The following is a 25,705-nucleotide window of genomic DNA, read 5'->3' as shown; positions in this document are numbered from 1 at the left end:
GGTAATGATGAAAGGTTGCAGTCCTGTAAACAATAACAATAATCCAAATGAACATCAAACACAAAGACGGTCACCTCTCCCAGTGAGTGCTGCAGTGCTGGTGGTGAAAGTACAATTACAATTGTGAACAGTTAGTGCTGTGTTGTCCGGGATTAGTGCTCCAGATTGTGTTAGCCGTCTAGTCTAAAAAACAAGACAAAGAGTACGTTTTTAGACAGACAGACAAAAAAACAAAACACTCACGGTTAGTTTCACAGTACAGGTCCTTTCGGTATTAGCGTAACCATCATAAAGAACAGCTCAAATCACTACGTTCCCTTATATACCGTCAACCATGACCCCTTGTTTAACGACTGCAACCACTCCTCCACTCCATGGATGCCACACCATTTCCCTTCCGGGTCACTAATTTAGTGTACCGTAGCTCCGCCCCCTTCCTAGATGGCCGACTTCAGCTGAACCCTGGGAATGAATTGTCGGGCCATCCAGTCCAGGGTACTCTTTTCCCTTTACACACTGCCCTCACAGGTCTGGAAAGGAGATCTAACACCAAGAATCATTCAATCTATGTCACACCTTGTTGTAAAACACTTTAACTGCTTGGAAGAGGGTTTACCATGTTTTTCCAAAACAGTGGTTAAAAAATATCTGAATCTTGTTAAGCCCATTATCTGATTAGTAATTCACACATTTATGATTCCTATCGAAGTACAATACTGTGGGATTTTACTATTACTTTGACTAAATCACAAAAAAGTATAAAACTGTAATTGAACATTTTAAGACATTAATATAAAATGTGGATTTGAATTAATTAATCCAAGAGCAATATTGAAGTGAAAGTTGACAAGATGGAACAGTCAGGTTTAAAAAAAAAAAAAAAAAAAAAAAAACACCCAAAAAGTGATTCATCTTGTGCCAATCTCCTGAAGGTCATATTTAAATATTAGTAGAATTCTTCTCCTCTTAGTATGGCCCTCACTCTTTCAGTTTGTGTAAAAGTATGTAGCTAGAGTCTTAGCTCACTGCCGTGGATAACAATTGTTTGCTGCTTCTTCTAACAATCCAACTGAAAAAAGACATTCCTGCAGTCAAGAGTTCCCCTCGTGGAATGTGATTTCCTCAGATACAGTATATAGTACAGCTATGGCCAAAAGTTTTGCATCTCCCTATAGAATGAACTCATTTTGCTTCATAAAATTAGAGAATTTGGTGATGCTTTTCAGTTCCAATTCCCTTACATCACCCCCACCAAAAACCTGATGGATGCTCATATTTGAATGTCACAATATACGATAAACAACCTTGACAGGTATAAAGGACTGATATTCTTTTGTATGGTAGCACCTGCACTGCCTCAGAGTGATTGAATCTAAAATATCATTATTATTATTATTTGTTTATTTAGCAGATGCCTTTATCCAAGATGACTTACAGAGACTAGAGTGTGTGAACTATGCATCAGCTGCAGAGTCACTGACAACAACGTCTCACCCGAAAGACGGAGCACAAGGAGGTAAGTGACTTGCTCAGGGCTACACAGTGAGTCAGTAAGCGAGCCGGGAACCTTCTGGTTACAAGCCCTTTTCTTTAACTGCTGGACCACACAGCATCCTTCCATACATTTTCCACGTCATGCACACCCATTCACTGTACAGGACTCTAATGTGTAGTTTTTAAAAGAAATCTATGTTTTAGAAAATATGCATTTTCATTTTTAAACATGATACCTCGTACTACAATAAATAAATTAAAAAATAACTATGCTTGCTGACCCTGAACTCAAATAGTCTTACGCTTAGTCACCTGCAGAGTGAAGTTTTCCATACCCCTTCAGGGACTTCTTTTATGTCAGTAACCAATTACTGAGAACTTTTTCAGCCAGAAAGATCCTTGACCCTGAAGACACTTCTGAGGTGAAATAACCCAGGAAGTGCAAGTGAAACAGATGGATGGCATGGCAAGCAAACCTTATTTTACCGACTGTAGTGTATTTCCAGATGTCATGTTGTAAAATCTTTGCAATATCTTACTTTTCTTTCAAAACTACACATTTGAGACCTATATAGTCAACAGAAATGCACAGCAGGTACGATTTATATAAGCATTTTGTTTGCTGAAACCATTTCTAACTTTTCTTTATTCTGTATTTTGTGGTATTGTACAACAATATGCATTTGTACAGTAAATGTATGGCACAGATGTACCAGTATATGCTTGTACTAATCCATTAGGCTATGTTTCTGTACTGAACTAGTTAATGACTGAATGTTTTCTATTAATATATAATAACAATGATGTGTCAAAAAAACAAGCTTCTATTGTTTTAGCATTGTGTTGTCTCATGTTTTGTTTTTTTGTTTATTTTTTTGGCCTTGGAGGTTCATATAATATGGCATCTTGTCAACAGGCAAACCACTGTGCTAACCTCTTAATCAGAAGTTTATGAGATCTACTGAGCCAGCAGGCCCCAGAGGCAATAATAATGTACATCTGAATAACTGAAGTCATTCTGCATTTACTCAGTGAACTTTAATTTGGCAAGGCCTTAGCTTTGTAATGAACACCATGACGCCAGGGCTAGCGATGTATAGCACTGCACAAGTTATTCACACCCTGTGCTGTCAATTTTAATTTGACCAAGGAGACATAAACAGGAACATGTGCAAACAATTAGGCAGATGTTTTTGCAAGGTGTCTAAGAGCTAGGAATTAAAGAGTTCTGACAGAATGAGGTGTTGTTAAAAGCGCATTGGTTATTAAAATCTTTGGGTGTCAACAAAATATAAATAATGGCAAGTAACAATTATAATGTAATTTAAAAGTTACTGTTTACACAACAGAAGCCCTTATATTGGCAACATAATTACAGCAACATGCAATCAATGCCTTTTCATTATTGGTCAAGTGAACAGATCAATTTAAAAATAGGCTAAGTTATAGACATACTTTGTTACAAACGTAGATTATAATGACACTAAGGCAAGGCAGCATTCTACCCTGTAAATGTAATTATGTTCACATTCTGGCATAATGGCTTTTTAGCAAGATGGATTTATGTGCACCATTAATAAAATAATTTCCCTCTAAATATCTTTGCAACAATTTGATTTCAAAATTCAGCAAGGTCAAAACCGTTTTATATTCAGGTGATAATAGTCGTCAAATAAAAGGACAATATATAACAATAGCCTTTCTTTCCAATGGTAGACTTTTTATTACATTATAATTATTATTTTAACTTTACAATAGACTTGAACATATAAATTAAGCAGAAAAGCAGCCATTTAAATTATTAACAACCTCTTTAACCCTTTAAAATGTATTTCCCTAGCATTGCTCCCCGTTGTGTGACACTGAGGAAGTGTTTTGTATTTTATTTATTATTATTATTTATTTCTTAGCAGATGCCCTTATCCAGGGCGACTTACAATTGTTACAAGATATCACATTATTTTTACATACAGTTACCCATTTATACAATTGGGTTTTTACTGGAGCAATCTAGGTAAAGTACCTTGCTCAAGGGTACAGCAGCAGTGTGTCCCACCAGGGATTGAACCCACGACCCTCCGGTCAAGAGTCCAGAGTCCTAGCCACTACTCCACACTGATTTCTGACTTTTTTTTTTATCATGTGGGGGATAATTCATACAATCTATTCAGAGTGACAGTAGGAATTCTAAGAAAAGGTGGTGATTAAATATTCTTAGGAAGCGTCTACAAAATATCGGGTGGCTGTTTATCGCCAGGTAAAATAAAAATATTAGAAAGGTGCTCTCTGATTTTTTTGTTAAGCGCTGTGGTTGTACATGTATTGTGTAATAAAAATATATGTATGGTTGGAAATTATTTAATTTGGTATATATAGTTAATAACATTACAAAGTATTTTTGTGAGTACTGTACTTCAATACCAGCTTCCATTTCCATTTAATCATAAATAACTAAATAGTGTGCCTCCAGTTGCAGCTTCAGAGATTTAGTGGCAATTAAAGATGAAGTGATTTGTAATCTACAGTCCTTTTAAATTGCAATATTATAACCATTTATAAGCCAAGCGGGTGAAAACAATTCAAACCAGAAAAACAAAACTTATCTGTTGCTTCATCAGGCAGACTGTCACTAAGAAAATTAAGCAAATTTGTATTTGTCATAATTATATCTACAATTGTTATAGTCGTGGTAGCTGTAACAGTTTACAACTTTCATGTTTAGTCTAATCTGGGAATATTTTTCATCATTTATGTTTTTATTAGAAAGCCTTAATTAAAGATGGAATGAATTATAAAAGCGTTTTTGTTAATTATCATTGAGACTATTGTGACTCAACGAATGTAATTAGGGAATGGTAATGTACTGACATGCGTCCTGAATTATATACTAAACAATTAAGTCGACTCATACTTTTAATATATAAATGCTGCTTTTTTTAACCATCACTAATGCAAATTACTGTGGTAGCCCACTCAACAAACATTCAGAATCTTTACAAGCTATTTGTTTATGAGATTATCCATGAGGTTATTGAAACCTGCAGTCTACATAACTAATAATAGATGGTGCTAAAATAAAAATAAATACCAGTACTGTAGAGTGAAAAGAAAATATGTTTATCACAAATAAACAATCAAGATAGTTAAACGATAAATGATGTGTCTGCTTTTACTATTCATAAAGATACCTGGTATGGCTGCTTGCATTTTTATTCAAATAAGGTCAGTAGTAAATCATGCTTAATCAAGTCTATACTGCCATGTTGTCGCCACTAACAGGACTCCTTATGAACCCAATCACTTAAGATTAATTTAATGTTCTTCCCAGGTATCACATTTATTAATGACACAGAAAACACGTTTGCATTCGGGCAATTAATTGAATGAAGTTCATCCATATCCATTGCCAGTGGGTGACAGTTGGGAGCTGCTAAGCCCATGAAAATAAATTCACTCTCACTGCAGAACTAATTATCAGCTCAGGAGGGCCACTCTAGGTCCTGGGTAGTAAAGCAGTGAGGTGAAATGGAAATGTGTTCATCTCAGTTCAGTTTTTGGTCAACTAGAATAATACATTGTTAAATGAGGGAGGTCCAGATGGGAATTTCTTAAGGAAGCATGTTCAAATAGTAATTTGTGAACTGAAAGGTTTGTAATTTAGATTCATTAATACTGTTATATGTAAGGGATTTCCTGTTTTAAGTTTTCCTAGTGAAGATACAATTAATTAGTTAACTGATAAAGTGCTCTAGGGGAGTTAGATTCCTCAGTACACCCTCAAGCCTTCATTTATCCACTGACTGTGAAGAATTTAAACAGATTTATCTTTATTAAACAGCTGAGACTCTTCTGTTTAATTTGTTATATAACCCTAAACTAATATAAGTGCAATAATTAGCGTATAGAAAGTAATGGATACCTGAGAAACCAGAGACATCTATGCTTGGAAGGGGAAGATCATACTGTCAGCAATCCAGTTCGCAGTTCGCATCTTAAACTTTGTGCTCTTGAATCCCCCGAAGCAAACAATGAAAAAGGTAAGCTAACTTTGATTTAAACAACGATAAATTGATATGACTTACGCAGCCTCCAAGTTTAGTTTGATAGAGGTGGCTACATTCTATTATAAAATGGGCATTTTAAATAATCTATCCTGATTGGTCAAAACAGCACATGGCAGTGTTGATATTACAGCATATCACCATGGGTCGGCATGTCTTTTCAAAAAGGGACAAATCACTGGTAGATATCCATACACCACTAGAAATTTGAAAAATAAAAACGTCAGACATTGGAATTTATCGCAATAAACATGACTGACGAGATTTATGTAAATGCTGACCTTTTGGGAAACCGAAGTGTACATGAGCTATTGAATGAGTCTTAATCGGACACCAATGATTAATTAAAGTAGTGAAAAAAAGCAAAAGTATTGAAATCAATTCAAAACTTACCATGCTGATTGCTCTGCTGCTTCTCCCTGAACTACAACGTGTCCCTATTTCATTCTGAAAAGAAATAGATTAAAAAATATATCTTAAACTTTCAGCTTTTTACAGAAGATTTGGGTCACCCTTAAAAGAGACACTGGTGGTTAAATGGAAGTTGTGTTGCCGTTGTCCCGGTCTGTCCATTCTTCTCCTCTGGTCGGCCTTCCTGCCTACTGTCACTGGTCCCACCCCATGCACAGCTGTGTGAACGGATTCTGATCCATACCTTTCTCTATACATAAATTTGTCCAGGTATGATGGTATCATCTCTTCTGCTGGGCCCTGCATTGTTTTAAATTGTTTCTTAACACTGGCCTAGTAGTTCTCCATGTTGTCCACCCGTAATGGCAATGTTCAGTTCAACATCTATAAATTGCTTTTTTTTCTAATTAAAGGATCTTTGGTTTTATTTTTTTTAAAGATATTAGAGTGATATTCGCCTTGTGACTTACAACGCACCCAGAGTGTGGTGATATTAGAGTATATGCTGCATTTGAGAGATGGGATCTGATACAGGCAGTGTCATTGCAATGTATGCATAATAATGCAAAATAGTTACATTGGATTCTACTAAATGTGTTCATCATAAACTACAATTCGCAATAAACAACAGCTTTTCTTTTTTCTAGAAGGAATGATGTAAAAAATGTAATATAACATTCTAAATTGTGCAGAAGACTTAACTAACAGAAACATAATTCCAGTAAATATCCCACTGGTGGGTGGGGGAGAGGAAAACACTGCTTGTGTGTCTCTGGGTTTTCAATCATCCAGGAAGAATCGAAAGGTAAGACACATAATAACATAGACAGTTTGAAAAAGCCAACCCCTGATGGGCATTTACTGCACATAGAAGCAAGAACTGCCTCTTATTCTTCAAGGTGAAATTCCATCAGACATAGAAAGAGTGTAGAAAATAGATACAAGGCGAATAACAATCTATGTGGGGATATGTGAGAGTGAGAACAAAGTATACCCTCATGCACAAACAAAGAAAGGGCACAGCCAGGTCAGTAATACTTAATGAAATAGATTAGTAATTACTGTAGCTAAACCTAGTAGGAGAAACTCACAAAACCACTGGTGATGTGACATAATAATGTAGTATGGGTGCCTGCAGCAAGACATTTTAAAGTGGCTCAGGTACTGTAGTTACAGTATGCTGTAAGTGAACAGCTGTCAAAGCAATCAGGGTACTTTAATCACTGCTTCTGTCCTTGATTTGCTTGCATTAAATCTTCCCCCTGTTTACTTTCATGTTTCAAGTAATTATGAAATGCTGCTTGGTATTATGGAGAGTGAAACTAAACATATGTGTCTGCAACCTCACAAATGCATATCATGGTGTTAAACTGTACAAGAGCAGTGTTTGTGAAATGTTAATGTGCCTGACAGAACTGTGTATTGTTTTATACCATTGTAAAATTATTAAAATAATGCATGTTATACCCTGATCATTTTATTTGGTTCATACTGCATTCGTCCAGCCGTTATTGAGGGCGGCTTTTAGTTTTTCTAGTTGTGCGACTGTCTGACAAGCCAAGAGAGACTGTTGCATGGCCATCAAATGACTGTTGCATGGCCATCTTCAAGTGGTTGCAAGACTGAAGTACTGTATGAGCCGCCTTAAATGCAAAATTTGACATTGACAAGATGTATAGCAAACCAAAACGTCTTACTTGTGTGATATTTTCAATCCTGGGTCTTATTCCTCACTGTAATATTTAATAAAAATAAGCTATTGGTAACACGTTGCTTTAAGTATCTCTAACTATTGTGTGATTACATTGTAATTACATGTGTAAACTGCCATCAATTTTCATTTTCTAATTAAGGATGTTGTTGCATTCTAACTACAGTTACTCAAACTGTATTAAGAGCTACAGTACACGCTCGCTATAACGCCCTTCATTATAACGAACCGTTGGCTATAACAAACCTGGCCCCTGGATCCCAAATTAACAAAACTAAAAAAGATAATATAAACAAACACTGTCTTAATAAGAAGTGTGTGCTGTGTAACTGCCTCCGAAACTAAAATCATTTTTTGTTGCAACAAAGCTGGAAACTATCGTTTTGAAAAAAAGGAGTAACACAGACATACCTCTTTTGAATATAGGTTGTCAAAAAGCACTGTTTTTTTGGCTTGTTCTGCAACCATGCGGCAAAGTAAAATTGAAAAAGAAAAAAAAAACAACAAAAAAAAACTTTCCATGTCGGTTTGATTTGGAATAAATTTGGATTCTTGCATGTTGGATTAAGATTTGGTGCACTTTGAAATGGTGCACTTTGGTATTTTTGCTTTTTGTACTGTATTTTAATTATTTAACAAATTGGATAAAGCAAAGGCAGAATACTGCATACATGAGACGAACAGGTACATGTAATTCTACTTTTATTCACAATATCATCTTATTAACTTACTCCAACAGTACATCATTCATAGTTATTGTCTTTTCGCTATAACCCCTCGAAATAACAAACAAAAGGCTTGGACCCCAACAGGTTTGTTATAGCGAGGATGTACTGTAATTTACTCTCTGAACAGTGTATAGGAATGTACACCTTGTTTGTGATTCATGTGTAACGAGGGTAGCTGGGATAAGGCTAGCTTGTGGGTAAGTACTAGTTACAAAAGTGTATATTTGTAGAAAAAAAAATCTGTTTAGGTCTGTTTTAATTTTGCAGATCATTGTTTTTAATTCACTCATACACAGTCTGAATGCATAATTTCAGAACACCTGGGTTTGTCGTCAAATCGGATTTCTGATAGCATTTCAGTGAAGCCACTGTTGCATTTAATGTTTGAAGGAAACATAAGCTACAGATCCATACAATTTTGTAAAATATGGAATACCACAAAACTAACTTAGCATTTACTACAATATGTTCTTCATGTTCATATAATTCCATTGGATTGAATACAAATAGGTTGGAGAATTCCAATCTGAAACACAGGTTGTATCATACGGAATCCCTGAAGGGACATCGTGAAAAAAAAAAATACTATCTGGTGCTCACCAGATACTATCTCGTGCACACAAGTTAATATCTTGCTGACTGCTGCAGACACCTGGTGTTCTCGGTGGATAGGTTAGGAGACATTCACCATATTTTCCTCATGGCATAACAACTATGCAAAACTGGTGTGCTTTTAGACTCATATTATTTTAATGTACCGTGGTCTCCTCTACATTTATCTGTGGATTTAAACAGACAAACAACAGATTTAAACAATAGCAAACAGCTTTAAAATAAGCTTTGTCATAAGATTGTCAGCCAGAGTGAAAGTCAAATATGGATTAAACGGACGCAAACAACTGGATGTGATATGATAAGAATCTTATCACATTCTGTAGTTTGGCTGAATAATACTTGATAGCTACTGACATCTTATCCGAAGACCTTTGCTGCATAACAGCTCAAGTGTTCTATCAGTTACTCTACAAATGAGCTTTTTATTAAACAGGTTATTAATGGGTCTCAAAGGAAAAAAAGGACAAAGACAAAGATGTGATGCACAGGAGCTTTGAAATAAGCCCAGTGCGTGTGTATTTGTGTGTGTGAGTGTGTATATATATATATATATAGAGAGAGAGAGAGAGAGAGAGAGAGAGAGAGAGAGAGAGAGAGAGAGAGAGAGAGAGAGAGAGAGAGAGAGAGAGAGAATAATAGATGGGCTTCAGTGAGTTACAGGAAAATAATTCCATCTCGGGTTTATGTGACGTCATAAACTACGAGACCGTTAGGTCGAGTGCTTTATAAACTGTCACAGAAACCCGAGATGGAATTATTTTCATTTAACTCACTGAAGCCTGTCGTGGAAGTTTTAATACCAAACCCTGTAATAGAGACTCAGTAGAACAAACAAAATTGAGTAAACAAGTTTAATGGTTTGCAAACCCGAGAACACTCTCAACACACGTGGTGTTAGAAAAACATCGAGTAAGTTCTGACTACGCAGTCAGTAAGCATAATATATACCTTGCAACCTACAGTTATTGCAATCACAGAAGCTTAACTCAGTATATGTTGGATAGCAACAGCTTGGAAGATTAAGATGAGACCAATCATATACAATAATAACAACTTATCTAATTTGCAAGCATCCTGTCAGTTGTACCTATTCTAACTAGGTCAGTGACATTTCTGAGAAGTGTCACGGATGCAGCTTGCAGTTACTGAATCACGACTCTTTCTAGCTACTAGTCAGTATCTTTCCATCCCTTATATGGGCCGCCTGCACCTGCTAAAAGAAAGAGGAAACATGCACAATAACTACCAGTGCATGATGTCTTATTACTGTATGATACCTAAATCTTACAACGCGTATTAACATTTAAACCTTAGCATGCAAAACCTAGACAATCATAGCAGTAGCAACAATGTAATTATCCCATCACAAGCCCATCTATTATTTTTTTATAATGCATGGATATTAGTATCTGTAATAACAAAAAAGACAATAAACAGGTGTTAATGTACAAATTGCAAGTGAATTTACTAAATAATAATAACGTAAATTAAATCAATATTAAAAAATATTAAACATTTTATTTGTGATAATAATGAAATGGTTAATTGAACTAGGTAGATAATGAATTACAAAAAATTACATATTTAAGGAAAAAGTGTTTCAATTTGTTTTTCTTAGTCGAAGATTATTTGTCTCGCTCACTTAGTTGGTGCTCTCGTTGGTGGAGGATGATTGTAAATTTGAGACAGATTTGTTAAAAGTGCCTAACAACCACACATTCTGGGTGTTGTCGAGTGATTGAAAACAAGACATTTTGTGTTTCAAAGTGATCTTGGGGTGCACAGGAGTCAAATATGGGTCAAAGGTCAAGTATAATCTTTTAGAGGAATATGCCATTTTGACGTCACTACTGCGGTATTATGCCTTTTTTTGTTTGAATGGCTCAGGATGCAAATATAGCCTTCATCCATAATATATATATATATATATATATATATATATATATATATATATATATATATATATATATATACATACACACAGTGGCTCTCAAAAGTATTCACCCCCCCCCCCCCCCCCCTTGGACTTTTCCACATTTTATTGTGTTACAACATGGAATCAAAATGGATTTAATTAGGAGTTTTTGCCACTGATCAACACAAAAAAGTCCATAATTTCAAAGTGAAAAATAAAATCTACAAATTGTTCTAAATTAATTACAAATATAAAACAGAAAATAATTGATTGCATAAGTATTCACCCCCTTTGCTATGACACACCTAAATAAGCTCTGGTGCAACCAATTGTCTTTAGAAGTCACATAATGTGTTACTTCTAAAGACAATTAAGGTGTTTCACATGATTTCAGGTTAAATACACCTGTCTCTGGGAGGTCCCACAGTTGGTTAGTACATTTCCTAACAAAAACTACATCATGAAGACGAAGGAAAATTCAAAACAAATCCAGAATAAGAATAAGGTTCTTCAAAAGTACCAATCAGGGGTAGGATATAAGAACATTTCCAAGGCATTGAATATCCCCTGGAGCACAGTAAAGTCCATTACTCAAAAACTGAGTATCCGGGCGAGAAGGGCACTAGTCAGGGAGGCCACCAAGAGGCTTATGGCAACTCTAAAGGAGTTACAGTCTTCCACGGCTGAGCTGGGAGACACTGTGCATACGATAACAATAGCCCAGGTGCTACACAAAACTGGCCTTTATGGGAGAGTGGCAGCATCATGCTATGGGGATGCTTCTCTGCGTCAGGGCCTGGAAAACTCGTGAAGATAGAGGGCACAATGGATGCAGCAAAGTACAGAGAAATCCTGGAGGAAAACCTGCTGAAGTCTGCAAGAGACCTGGGACTTGGGAGAAGATTCATCTTCCAGCAGGACAATGACCCCAAACATACAGCCAAAGTCACACTGGATTGGCTTAAACACAAAAAGGGCAATGTCCTGGAGTGGCCCAGTCAAAGCCCCGACCTCAATCCAATTGAGAATATGTGGAAAGAGTTGAAAATTGCTGTTCACCAAAGGTCCCCATCCAACTTGACGGAGCTTGAGCAATTTGGCAAAGAAGAATGGGCAAAAACTGCAGTGTCCAGATGTGCAAAGCTGGTAGAGACTTATCCAAATAGACTCATGACTGTAATTGCTGCAAAAGGTGCCTCTACCAAATATTGACTCAAGGGGGTGAATACTTATGCAATCAATTATTTTCTGTTTTGTGTTTGTAATTAATTTAGAACAATTTGTAGATTTTATTTTTCACTTTGACATTATGGACTTTTTTGTGTTGATCAGTGGCAAAAACTCCTAATTAAATCAATTTTGATTCCATGTTGTAACACAATAAAATGTGGAAAAGTCCAAGGGGGGGGGGGTGAATACTTTTGAGAGCCACTGTGTATATATTTATATATATGGGCTCTTTATTTTGGAGGATGGAAGGTGCCCACTTGAAGACCCCAGAGATGTACCCTACTTAGCTCAATCCAGATGGTTGTCATGCTGATGCGCTGGGGAGACTGCACTATGGTTGATCCCCAGAGCCAGCGTTGCAGCCATTGTGTGTGCTGATGCGCTAGGGAGGCAATAAGCTGATCCCAGGAGCCAGCATTACACTTCAGCCATCAACATCAGACAGAAGGATATCTACATCATCATATGGAAGGAAGCGCAAATGGATGGAGACACATATGGATCACATTAGTTTACTGTGAAGCTACGTCTTAGTTGATGCTTATCTTGGCGAGAGCCAAGTCCAAATCAGTATGAAGTTTTAACATCTACTCTCATGTAATGGAAATCATAATTATATATATATGGGCTATTTATTTTGAGTTAATTCAGTGTTAATTACTTATTTTTTTATTTGTCCTGTCTTTGTTCAACCATGACAAGTTTGGAGCTCACCCCGCTTGTACTTGGGATCAGAGTACATTTGGTCAAAACAGCGGACATTTTGTCTGGTTGACTGAGCACATTCCTTTAACTTTCTCATGGAAAAAGAAAATTCAATCACCCATGAAATCAAAAAGGAAAGGGGTTTCTTCTAGAAAGTTTTCTAATTATACAACTTGTATCTGACAGTTCTGTCTCCTTCATACACCCACATGAACATACTTGCAGTGATCATTCACCTAAGCACCTTAACCCTTGAAATCCAAGCCAGGTGCAGAATGTGCTTGTTAAACTGCAATGCCTTTAACAGGGACACCCTCAATAATAAGCAAAACATACACCAGCTTCACTCATAGTTGGGATTTTCCAACGTCCACGTAACATAGTTGCTTGGTAGTTCATTGAACAACTACATTTTATTATTGCATTTTCATAAATTCTGCTTTAAATTGAAGGGGCGCATTATATGTACACTGTTTTGTTTTCTGTAGAGTTCAAAAAACATTTATATCTAATTAGGACTTAATCTGTGTAGGCATGTTATGCATCATTGCTCTACAATGTCTTGCTGAGCTATTACAGCCTGGCTGAGTCATTAGAAGTCCAGTCAAACTTCCATAATAACAACATCAAAGAGAAAACCACAATACATCTTTTTCAAAAACACGTACCATTTTTTGTAAATACGTTTTTTCTCTTTTGAAAAAAAATGTAAAGAAGGAGTAAGAGGTGGGGCTCAGACTCAGAACGATGGGTTTATAAACAGCCTATTTTACCACTGTACCACCTGTTGTCTTTGAAGAGTAGATACAATCTGACAACATACAGGTGTGCTTTTGAGGAATATTGCTGGTGTGATAGCATTAGTCTGTAGCTGTTTTTATGAAATATGATTGTGTGCTTGCAGCTTTACCACTTACCTTTACTCACAACCCACACACTAGTTAAAAACAACCCAGTTTTACATTATTGTACTTTCCCAATGTTACCGTTTTATGTTTCAGGACACTTGTTGCTTCCTGTTTGTGTGAAAGCTAACAAACATCTGGAAACACCTTGCTGGTAGATTTGTAGGAATTTAAACAGTAATTATTTGCTATTAGGATCCTAAATAATTATCTTTATAGATTTTGCAGAATACAATTGAGTATTTAATGAAGCAATAAGTAATGACAAGGAACAGTGATTGTAATAATTAAAATCACCCTATCAAACAACACAAAACTTTTTGAAAAATGTGTACCTATGACTTATACTCTAGTCAGGTATTTTGTAATGCAATTTTTTATTTTATTTTCTTGTCTCCATTTTATGAAGAATCTTTAAAGTTCATAAGGATTAAAACACTACTTGTTAATACTTAATGGATGTTCGCTGCCTTCTCCAGCTGATCCGTGTCTTCAACAATACAGGCGCTCGAAGGCTCTCCTGCTGGCAAGGACAGGTCCAGGGTCCATGGTTTGCCTTCCTCGCATTTCTTCTCCACTTCAGGGTACGAAAGAAATGTCTTTGCAAAGAACAAGAGTCATAACTATTTAGGTATTCCACTGAAACAGCAATTCCTCCACCAATATGTCCACTGTTTGTCCGGTTATGTCTGGGATATTTCATCTCAAAACTCTGGCGCTGCTAGCTCAATAAATGTATGTTGACTTCAAATGTTCATCCAACTCTTTCTCCAGTGATCAATCGGGGCTAAGTTAGAGATCCCATTGTTTAACGTTATCAATGACCAGTCAGGGAAGAGTCTCTATGTATTGTACACACTTTATACAGTAATCTACAAGCATAGTGTTTATATTGCATAAGGCAGAGAGCCATGTCTGATAAAGAGAGAGAAAATAATTTCTGACGAGAGAAAGACAATAAAATGTGTTTTGCTATGTTTTTTCTATTCTTTTATTTCCTAGCATATTTACAGCATTGTTTCTTTTTCTTCTTATATTGCAATTCTTTAATTTATTATTATTTTTTTACTAACTAGCTATTATCTCTAATCATAACGTAAAACTTCAAATAATTGCCGGGTCTCAAATAATCGCCTGTCTCCAATACGCGCCGGGTCTGCTGGCAAATATTGTAAATAAATGCAGAGTCTCTATTAAACGCAGTGTCTCTGTCATTGCCATTGAAGCTGAGGAAGATGAGGAGGAGCGAGCGTAATTTACTGCTAATAAGTGACACCGATGAAAGTGACTCTCAGGATTAATAAATAATAATAATAATAATAATAATAATAATAATAATAATAATAATAATAATAATAATAGAAAATGTAATTTAAGGTGCCTACATGTAATGCATATTTGTTTAATGCAGTTATTACTTTATTAAAAGTTTCGATAATTTTAAGTGTGCTGAAAGTAGGCCAGATACAAACCTCTTGTTTTGTTGTATTAACAATGTACACGTTTGCAATTAAATAATAAATATTTTTTGATAATTATACTTATTGCTTTTATTGTTCATTTTTAAAAACATTTTAGAAGTTTGTCTTAGTATTATTATTATTATTATTATTTTATTAACAATAGTGGATCTAATTCTGTTTTTTAAATACAAATTCGTATTTCTGCTTGTTCGTTTTGCATAACCAGTGCATATAAAAATAATGTAATAACACTTTCACTTTATACTTGAGGGTGTACAATACAATGTAATTTTGTTATAAAACAAAATTACTTAGGTCCCACTGACACACAACCTTTTAACAAAGTTGCTGGAATGTTTAAATTAAGTTACGATGTTGCTACAAGGTTGTGTGTTAGCGGCTTCTAAATGATCTCTTGAAGCATGTGAAGCTAGAGATCTAATATAAACGCCAGTCTCAAATAATCGCATGTCTCTAATACACGCCGGGTCTGCTGGCAAGTTTTGTAAATAAGCACCGGAGGCGTTTAATTGAAGTTTTATGGTATGTTTCCAAAACACAAACTGCCAGCGTCGCTTTTGGTGCCACACAAAGTACAGTAGTTGAACCAGGAATTACCTATAAAACTGAATGTAAATTACAGTGGGAAAAGGGTAAACAAAAACACTATAATAGAGATGGCAATTATTTTAGGCAAATTAATATCTATTATTTAGTCAACATTATTTTAATGATTGATGCATGATGCACATTGTAAATGTTTAGAAACAAAATACAAAATACAACTGAACTTTTGTTTTACTTTTTCAAAATAACTTCAAATGGAAACAACTTCAAACAGCAAAGCATCATTCCCCTTTGATCTCATTCACAACAAACAAAGTTACTTTGCATTAAAATTTAAAAATATTTCTTTGTTCATCTACAAACCAGGTTGCCATACTAGAGAGCCAGAGCCTTTGTATTAAAACTTCTATGTAGTCTGCAGCACAATGTTCATATGATGAAACCTCCATATTTGATGCAGTCTTCCCATGTGAGAACATATATGTCAGCAGGTTTGCACTAGTCTAACTAACTTTAGAAGGAATACCTGATGAAATGAAAAAGTACCACATTTTTATAAGACCTCAGTGCGAGCTGAAACCTAACATAACTGCATAACTGATTATTGAATACCTACTTCAGGTTCTGGCTGGTCTGCTGGGGGTGTTCGTTAGACGTGCAAAATAGGGAGAAGGGTTCCTGTTAATATACATTAATTCCTGTAGCTTGCTTTGTTTTGTTGGGTTGTTTTGAACTTTGTAGGGAGGGCTTAGGCCTGAACACCATTGGAGGCTGGGCCATGTTGGTCATTAAATGTGGGAGACAGGAGAGGAACAACGCAGGTCCAAGCAGGAGCTAGTGTTAGAGTTTTGAAGAGAGTGGGCTGTGAAGAGGATCAACGTGAGAGGAACAACAATATTAGCTCCAGTCAAGAGCTCCATTATGCAGCTCGCTCAAGTGATAGAGTAGGGAACTAGGTTTGTGCTCCAGTGTTTTAACTCTCCCCTACCAGTGGTACAAAATAAATGTATCCAGAGCGAGATGATATATAATATGTCCAGCTGTGTTGGACTTTTAAAATTATTATTTTAATATAGTGAATATAAATCTATTTAATAAGTTCAGCCCACCTGGAATCCCTCCCATCTTAATATGTGTCAAGCCTTTTAGCACAGACCTGTGAATGTAAAAGGAGTTCACAGTGGTATGATTTTTACATAAGGAGTATTCAAACCAGTTACTCTGCTATACAAACCTTTTTTACTTATCAATCTGTAGTGTTGAAAAAGGTCATTGCCTTAAAAAAATGCATCTGATTTGATAGTTCATACTGTTTATAGATCAATATATCAGATTAACCTTTGACAGAGATCTGGGTATGTTATCTTTCACTGAGGCTTGTTTTTTTTGAATGCAAGCAAAAGTATATTCCCTAGCATCCTTATCATCATGATAAATAGCTTTTTTGATTTTTTTTCCCTACATATGTTGCTCTTGTTATCTTGACAAAGATTTATGAATATGAGCCCTTGTCTCATAACAAGTGATGACAAGACAATGGTCCAGTATTGCATTGGAGGTAAAAGCAGATTACCACCAGACTGATATAATTAAACATGCGGAACATACTCTGGGGCATAGTCCAACAAGTATCAGGACAGTGGGAAAATGCTGCCTGTTTTTAAAACAAAGACCTCCTGTTTACTAAATAGGTTGGTATCCCTTAATATATATATATATATATATATATATATATATATATATATGTATTCTAAATATTATAACAAACAAGACCTTATCATTTTGTAGAGAGAATACCAAACCAACTAAAGAGCATATTCATGTTTTGTAAACGTAGTGAGCCAGAACAGTAAGTTATCATCCCATAATGCACTATGTTATCACACAGTTAATTTATTTTTCATGAAGTGCGTGATCTAAAGTGGTGTAACCCAAAGGGGGGTTCCTAGCCATTTTGGCTTGATAAACAGAGTTTATAGCTGCTCTCGAACCACATACTATGGGGTAGACTTTAGCCTACAAACACTGCAGCTTTAAGGAATGTGCAGAATGCAACCTGTTAAAATAATTCACTAGTGAGTGGGAGAAAAGTGCTATTTTACCTTTCTATATAGTTTATTTTATTTTACAATACCGTTCGTCATAAATTAATTTAACTTTTCATTAAACTCCACCATTTTAGCAAAGCCCCACCTCATATACAATGAAATCCACCTCTTGTCACAGTCAAGTTTGTTGTAAACCCTCTTAAAAAGTAGGTATCTCTGACATTTTATTGAATTACAAAGGGCCAATAGTGTACCAGTTCCTTTTTCTAATGTAAACATAGGCATGCATTGATTTTTAAACAGGCCTTATATATAATAAAGCCAATTATTTTCTGGCTACAGCTTACACAATTTTAAAAAATGTTGGTGACTGTTTATCATATGCATTCAGTCTAATCCAATAATAATTAAGATATGTAAATAAAAAAAAAGCAATTAGATTGCACTGGCACATTTAGATGGGTTACATTCTATTTTAATGAATTATGTCTTATCCTTTTTGCTAAAGCATTTTTCTTCTGTCTATTAAAATATTAAATCATCCATTGCCTAATGGTTAAATGTTTTTAATTCCCCCATCATGTATTAAATATTTAAATGTTTTAAGAGTTTAATAAGAATTGGCCAAAGTACAGAAAGAAATGCCCCATATATTTTCCAGTTATATGGTTTGGTGTCCAAGACATTTGTAATAAATTGTCTTGTTTCAGTTGATAAATAATTTACATCACTAATGAATAGATCAATCAGTGAGGCCTCAGTAATTCAAATACACAGCTCTGGGCTACGGCATTTTTTTTTCCCCCTTTTCATTTTTTCCCCAGTAGATACATACATCATTGGCTCAGATCAAAATCTGCTAATACAAATCTTTTTTTTTTTAAGTAAGTACTGAATATTGGTAATTAACATATTATTTACTAAAAAAAATACAATTTATCCCAATAAATCAGTATATAGATTCAACTCTGCTTGTGTGTATTGGAAATAAAAGGATGGACTTCTGGTAGTTCTAGATTTTGATAAGGATTTATAGGAAACAACTAAGTGTTCCAATGTACATTACATGCTATGGCATATGCATGCTCATCTCCCTTGATAAGCATTGTACAGTAGAAATTCAGACTTAGATAGGGATGATAAGTAAAATTAACATTAGACATTGTTTGTTGCTTGTTTTGTAAGATTAATTTTAAATTATTTTAAGACAAGTCTGATAGTTTCACAAAAAAGTTTACCATCATTGCCTGCAAGATTTCCCTTACTCTGATGCATCAATGCTTTTTGGATGCAGTTTGAACATTAACCGCCCATTTATGCTGGCAATTTCCATGTCAAAAATTGGCTTTTTTGGGGCAGATTTTTCATTCTTAGCCCTCAAGTTTTCAGTTTTCAAATTATTTTTTTTCTTTAATTTTTAAAAATACACACTTTTTTATTATTATGGAAAATGTAAATATATTATTTCAATATAACTTAAATAACACCACAAGAACATTGTTTTTACAATTGCCGCATTATAGTAACCAGTGTGACAAAAAGTCATTGTGCAGTCATATCACTGCTACCGTCTATATCTAAAGCAGAAAAATGTTCAAACACGTCGTATATCTTCCACAGTTTTGGGTATGGGTGTGTATCGCTGTTATATGCATTATTATCTGTGAAGTGTAGGTACTTCATCAGCAGAATAAATCGGTTTCTACTCATGAGTTTAGCAAAAATCAGTGTGAATTGTAGGTCGTTTTGACCAGTACCAATCCTGACAACCTCTTGCAACATCAACAAAGAGATAAATACCCTCATCTCATTCTCTGTAGTAGGCATCCATTATTTACTCTATGAATGTGGCAGCCCGGCTGTTTTTCAAAAGTCCTGTTCCATCTAGGGTTTCTGTGATGTCATAAACGCCGAGACCATCATGTCAAGTAGTTTATAAACTGTCACAGAACCCAGAGATGGGATTATTTTCTTGTAACTCACTGAAGCCCATGTATTATTTTTTATAATGGATATGGATATTAGTATCTGTAAAAAAAAGACAATAAAAGGGTGTTAAGGTTCAAATTGCAAGTGAATTTATATGCCGACATTGAGGTTCAGCAGTGCAGCTGGGTTTTTTAAACTTCGTGTTTCAGTGCTGTACAGACGTTGCCGTGTGTCATTATCCGTTAGTGCTTCAGATTCGTTTGGATGGTTGCCTTTACCTTGATTATTTAAATATTTCTGTTTGGCAATGCGGAAAGGATGGCTTGCGGGTCACGTCAGACCAGGGAATGCAGGACACCCAGTACTGGGGTTGACTGCACTGCTGCACGTTTTAATAATAAATAAAAGTATCATGCTGGTCTATAACCAGCATGCGTAGCAATTGTTATTTCTTTATTTCAGTTCTCTTTTCTCATGTTCTGCCTCTAAGCAACCAACCTCATTCAGCCAAAGCTGCAGGTTGTTATACATGTGACTGTCTCCAGGTAGCAATAAATTACAGTCACATTCTACACGAGTTTAGGATGGATGTTAAGAACATTTTGCAGAGATCAAAAAGCAACACACAGGATTGGTACAATCCACAATGTGACACAAAAGCAGTTTTAGGATGTGATGCCGCAGGTAAGGTCAAAAGTGGAGAGTGGATAAAAATCACAAGATATAATTTTATTCAATTTTCTGTAATGCATGCAGATTCAGAAATAGTCAAATATTTTTGATTTTATTTTAACCAGTACATACACTCTTTTCACATTCTTACTTTTGCAATTATGAGGACCCAGGGCCGGCGTCAGAGGGGGTGCAAATATGCTTCGTTTTTTTATAGCATGTGGTCAGGGTTTAATTGACAATCAATAAATCAATTACCACCTGGCCAAATTCCACACTTTTTCTAATTAAGGCAATTAAAACTATGTGGCTGTGCAAACAGAGGCCATCTGGCTTCAGGCTGTTCACCCACTCTTGGGCAAAGATGGCTGCCGGTCACAAAAAAACATATTTTCACTTGTGCAGGGCAGTGGCCACACCCTCAGAGCTTGAAAAGATATCCTTTCTGATTAATGATACAGCTTTCTAACCATATGCATTCAGATGTTACATTACAGCAGTCTTATTTCCCAGATAGTTGCCAGTTGTTTCTGACCATAACGTGTTGATAAGCAGTTATCTTAAAGATGCATGGCACAAAGTAGTCACTACTATCATGTCTGTTTTAAAATTGATTCTCTACATTCTACAGAAAAGTATACACATTAATGAATCTAAGATGTAATGTTTAGGTAAGCACAATGCTTGGTGCATCTTAGAACATGCAAGACACAAGATAATGCCTCCATTCATAATTGGTAAGAACAAACAACAACCATGTGTGTTATACTGTAGAAATGGATCAGCGTTGGAGAAGGAAATGGGTTGGCTCAACTCTAGAGAGCTCAGACTTGACCTCCAGCTTTGGGCATATGTGTCGCGCCCCCGAAATAAATAGCCAGACTACGCCACATTATGTTTAAAGAAAATAAGGAATTCTGTTCTATTATAATTACCTTCTACTTTCATTGACACAGGTTTGAATCATCAACAAAGGGGGACAGCAACTAGCCCACATCAAAGAACACAGACGAGAAGCAATATGCAATTCTTCATTAAAAACAGGTAATATTCAAAACTTGGCATTAGTATAGCACACCTCGTCAATAACAAGAAAAGTCAAAGTAGCACAGTAAAATAATGTGCATGACCAGTCCTTATTCAATATTGCACTTGCCCTGGCTGGATTATCGGTAGGGGACGTGGTTCCAATCTCCTGCCACCCCAAATTTCAAAACTGCTCAATTATCCCTTTCCCCAACAGGGGGCGCCACTCCACCACTGAGTCCAAGCCAACAGACTAATAACACTGAGCCTTCCCCAGAGTCAACTGAGTGGAGAAAGAAATGTTTCAATCTGCAACAGAGCAGGGCCTCCACTCTCTCTAAAATAGGATATTGCACACGACACAGGTTTCCTGATAAATAAAGCAAAGGATCAGTGCACTTCGACATTTCAATTCATCTGCTAATTTATACAATAAATTAAAATAGTATAATAAAACCAGAGAGATTACTATTAAGCAAATTACTAATTAAAATTAATCACAAACACATATCTATAATCATATATCAATACACATATATCTAGATCTATATATAAATACACAGTATAATCTAGTAACAGATATAACCTAGCAGCATATACAACCTAGCAGCTTTATGTAGTTTAGCAACAGATACAGTCTAGCAGCGTTATATAATTTTAGCAGCAGATACAATTTAGCAGCATTGTCTAGTGTAGCAGCCAAGTATAATCTAACAGCATTTGTAGCAGTAAAATACAGCCTGGCATCAGTTTAATTCTGGCTGTAATGTAAGGCAGGGAACAGGGAAAAGACTCCCAGTCCAGCGTCTTGGGCAGTTCTCTCTCTCAAAGTGCTCGTGCTTTTTACTGCTCTCCAGTCAACGCCGCTCAGCTGGTTGTCTTCAGCTCCTCACATCCCGATTTCTCTTTAGTCTCGTTCCCAGTACACCAAGTGTCCCGTACTGCTGCCAACAACACCCCAAATTCCTCACATCCTGGTCCCGTGCCGCTACCTACAACACTCCGATCTCCTTGCTTTCTTGTCTTGTATCCGTTTTGTTCTTTTCTCTATCCCCGCGTTCTGCTTTCTCCCTATCTTGTTTCTACTTATCTTTCTTTTCTTTTCATTCCGCCTTGTTCTAACTTTGTTTTCTCACTTTGTTTTCTGACCTCGTTTTCTGAACTGCGTCTCCCAATATCCTCTTTTTTTGTTTTTTTCTTTTTCCTCCCTCTTTATAGTGCACAGCTGATTAAATTATTGTCCACACCTGCGATCCAAACAGTGATTTCAAGCGGTAGACACCGGTGACGTTGCCATAGGAACGGGTAACACAGCGTGTGTACGAAAACGTAAAAGCATCAATAACGTGCTTAAATTAATCATTCCAACAACACATTGTGAAAAAAAGGAAAAATAAATAAAACATTCTAAAAATCACAACAATATAATTCAATAAATCACATACACCTTTGTCACCCGTGACATATGTATAACAAAATGTACACTCAAATGCACTTTTTGTTACAGAGATTTCAGGATAAATGCAATATTCATTTGTCTGAAATGAAATTTCTAAATAAGTGGCTATTTTCTAATTATAGACATTTGACAAACTTTCTGTTTCCCTGATTGTACTCTTTAGAGAGAATGGCCAACAAGTTTTTGTTATCCCAGAATAGACTATTCTGTTTTTTTAAAATATATATATATATATTTTTTTATCAAGATCTGTATGTCAATATTATTATCAAAAACAATGTTCCTAGGTACCGTACTCTCAAATGTAATCTATAAAATAAATTCCCATACAAAAGGTTAGAAGGTATTCCAGTTAAAAAAAGGTGTTCTTAAAGAAATATCAAGTATCTATTTGTATATTTCATAATATGCACTATTTTCCTGAAAATAGAATGAAAAATAAAATAATTATTTGCATGCAAACCATGCATTCTTATAAATTCCTCTTTTCCTGTGACAATAGTCAATGGACATACTGTTGTAAAAGTATTGTTATAATTTATAAATTTCTTGGTATTGATGTTATCTCTAGTTTAGTATTCATTTAGTATCAGGCCTGTAATTTGAAAGTATGAAGAGTTCTGAAGATAAACAATGTCCCTATACTTTAGAGCTTAATTAGAAAATATAACTTTCAGCTTCAGGCCTTCCCAAAACCCAGAAGGTCAAAATGTATTGCTAATAAGTAAAAACCTATTTGTCTTATTATATGCATTTTATATGCAGCACCGACACAAATTATGGAAACAATAAATGATTTAGAAAACCACTGGATGTGGTGACTTGATTGCCCATTTGTCTTGACTCAGACCCATTACTTACTAAATATCTTGGTAACCCTGAACAGATAATTGTCATTGCTTTAAGTAGAATCGTACCTGGACATATTCTCATTGTTCTAATAAAGCAGTACAACTGGGGATGGAGATGTTGTTAGCAGACCTCACTCAGACTACCTGGTCACTAAATACCTTGGGGTCCTTGAACAGATAAAAAACATATGCTACGGATTTTAATGAGCAATCACTCACAAGTTCAGTGGTACCCTAAATATGATCTATTTACTAGCAATGCTGAACGACTGGGTGGAGCATTCTTTCTCTATTTTACCCCAAAACAGTGTCCTGGGTGGTGACTGCCAAGACTAGTACAATATTCAATGTACTGCTGCCTTTGGCAGGGCATACAAATTAGCCAGAAATCTATTTCTGAGGGTAAATGTCATACCCAGTCATTCCGTATTGGTTGTAAATTGATCTTATTTGGGTTATAACAGCACTTGTGGGACAAACATTAGAAACTTTTGCATATTTTTTAAAGAGGAGACGGTTATCTATTCAGTGATACCAAGATATTTGGTGAGCATGTAGTCTGAGTGAAGTTATCCAGCAACCAACTCCCCAACCTGTTGTACTGCTTATAAAGAAAAAAGGGAACATTTTCGGGTACTATTATACTATTACATTGTCCACTAAAATATTTTGCATATTTTTAAAGAGGAGACAATTATATATTCAGCACTACCAGTACTATAACTATATATATATATATATATATATATATATATATATATATATATATATATATATATATATATATACGTCCCAAATGTATTACCAGAAAACCTTGTATCTTTGATTTAACAAGAGCCACAGTTAATAATTCATCAAATCCAACTCAAAAGCCTGGATTCATCTCTGGCTGATTTGTTTACAGCAACCATTGAGATGAAAAAGATGTCTGTCATCATGGCAAAGATTAACAACATTGTTTTATTACCAGAAAAGTTTGTAGAACCACTCACGCACCTCTACAGTTGCAGCTGAGTGAGTAAGCCTTTATTTTGCTGCTCTTAAAACTCTCTATTATGTTAAGCATTTCCTGGTTAATGAAAACATAATTTAATTAGATTAAAAATGAGTCATGGGATAGCTCCAAACCCACAAGCTGTGTGAATCAAGCTTAAGTGGATGGTACAGTAGTTGATCTAACAGATTTGTTAACCAGATGTAGCATGCCAACCTTAAATTCAAAACTGACACACTTATAAATATTTCAAATAAGTAAAAGTTTTATTTTGGGCAAAATCATGAATTAATTATTCAATAGAATCCTGATCAGTGGGCCTCACTGTCTGTTGGTTAGCTGCATCTGAACCAAATAAATAAAATATTAAGGTATCACCTTCTAATCAAGGTCTTATTGCAATTCTGAAAAATATTATGTACTATCGGCCAATCAGCTTCCAGCACGAGTGGGCTTCTATCAGACAGTAGATGCCTGTTGGAACGTGAATCAAACTTAAAATCTATTGCAGTCTTTTTCATTTTGACTTGCCATAATGAAAGCTCAGTACACATCTTTTGGACAGCAAATAGTAATCAATGGTCTAAATTCAATTTATTATCCACCAAAATTACCGTAAAAATCATTTTATAGGTCGCACTGGCATGAAAGTCGCTCCACCCTTTTTGAAACTTCAGTTTTAGGAAAACACAGTTTTTTGTGTTTAAAATACTTTTTGCAATTGATTTTTTTTTCCTACATGCTCAACACCGATTAATAAAGAAAGATACAAAGGTTCCGTTTCGAAATAACCCTTGTTTGCAACATTTTATTCCATTAATAATTTTATAGTGTTGTTTTTCTTTTTTAGTTAAACTACTAGAAACTATTCAGTTTTTCAAAATTTCTCAAGTTTAAAAAGTAATAATCAAGTTATACATT

This window comes from Acipenser ruthenus, chromosome 3 (assembly GCF_902713425.1).
Source record: "Acipenser ruthenus chromosome 3, fAciRut3.2 maternal haplotype, whole genome shotgun sequence".
NCBI lineage: Eukaryota > Metazoa > Chordata > Actinopteri > Acipenseriformes > Acipenseridae > Acipenser > Acipenser ruthenus.
This window is presented reverse-complemented; position numbering follows the sequence as displayed.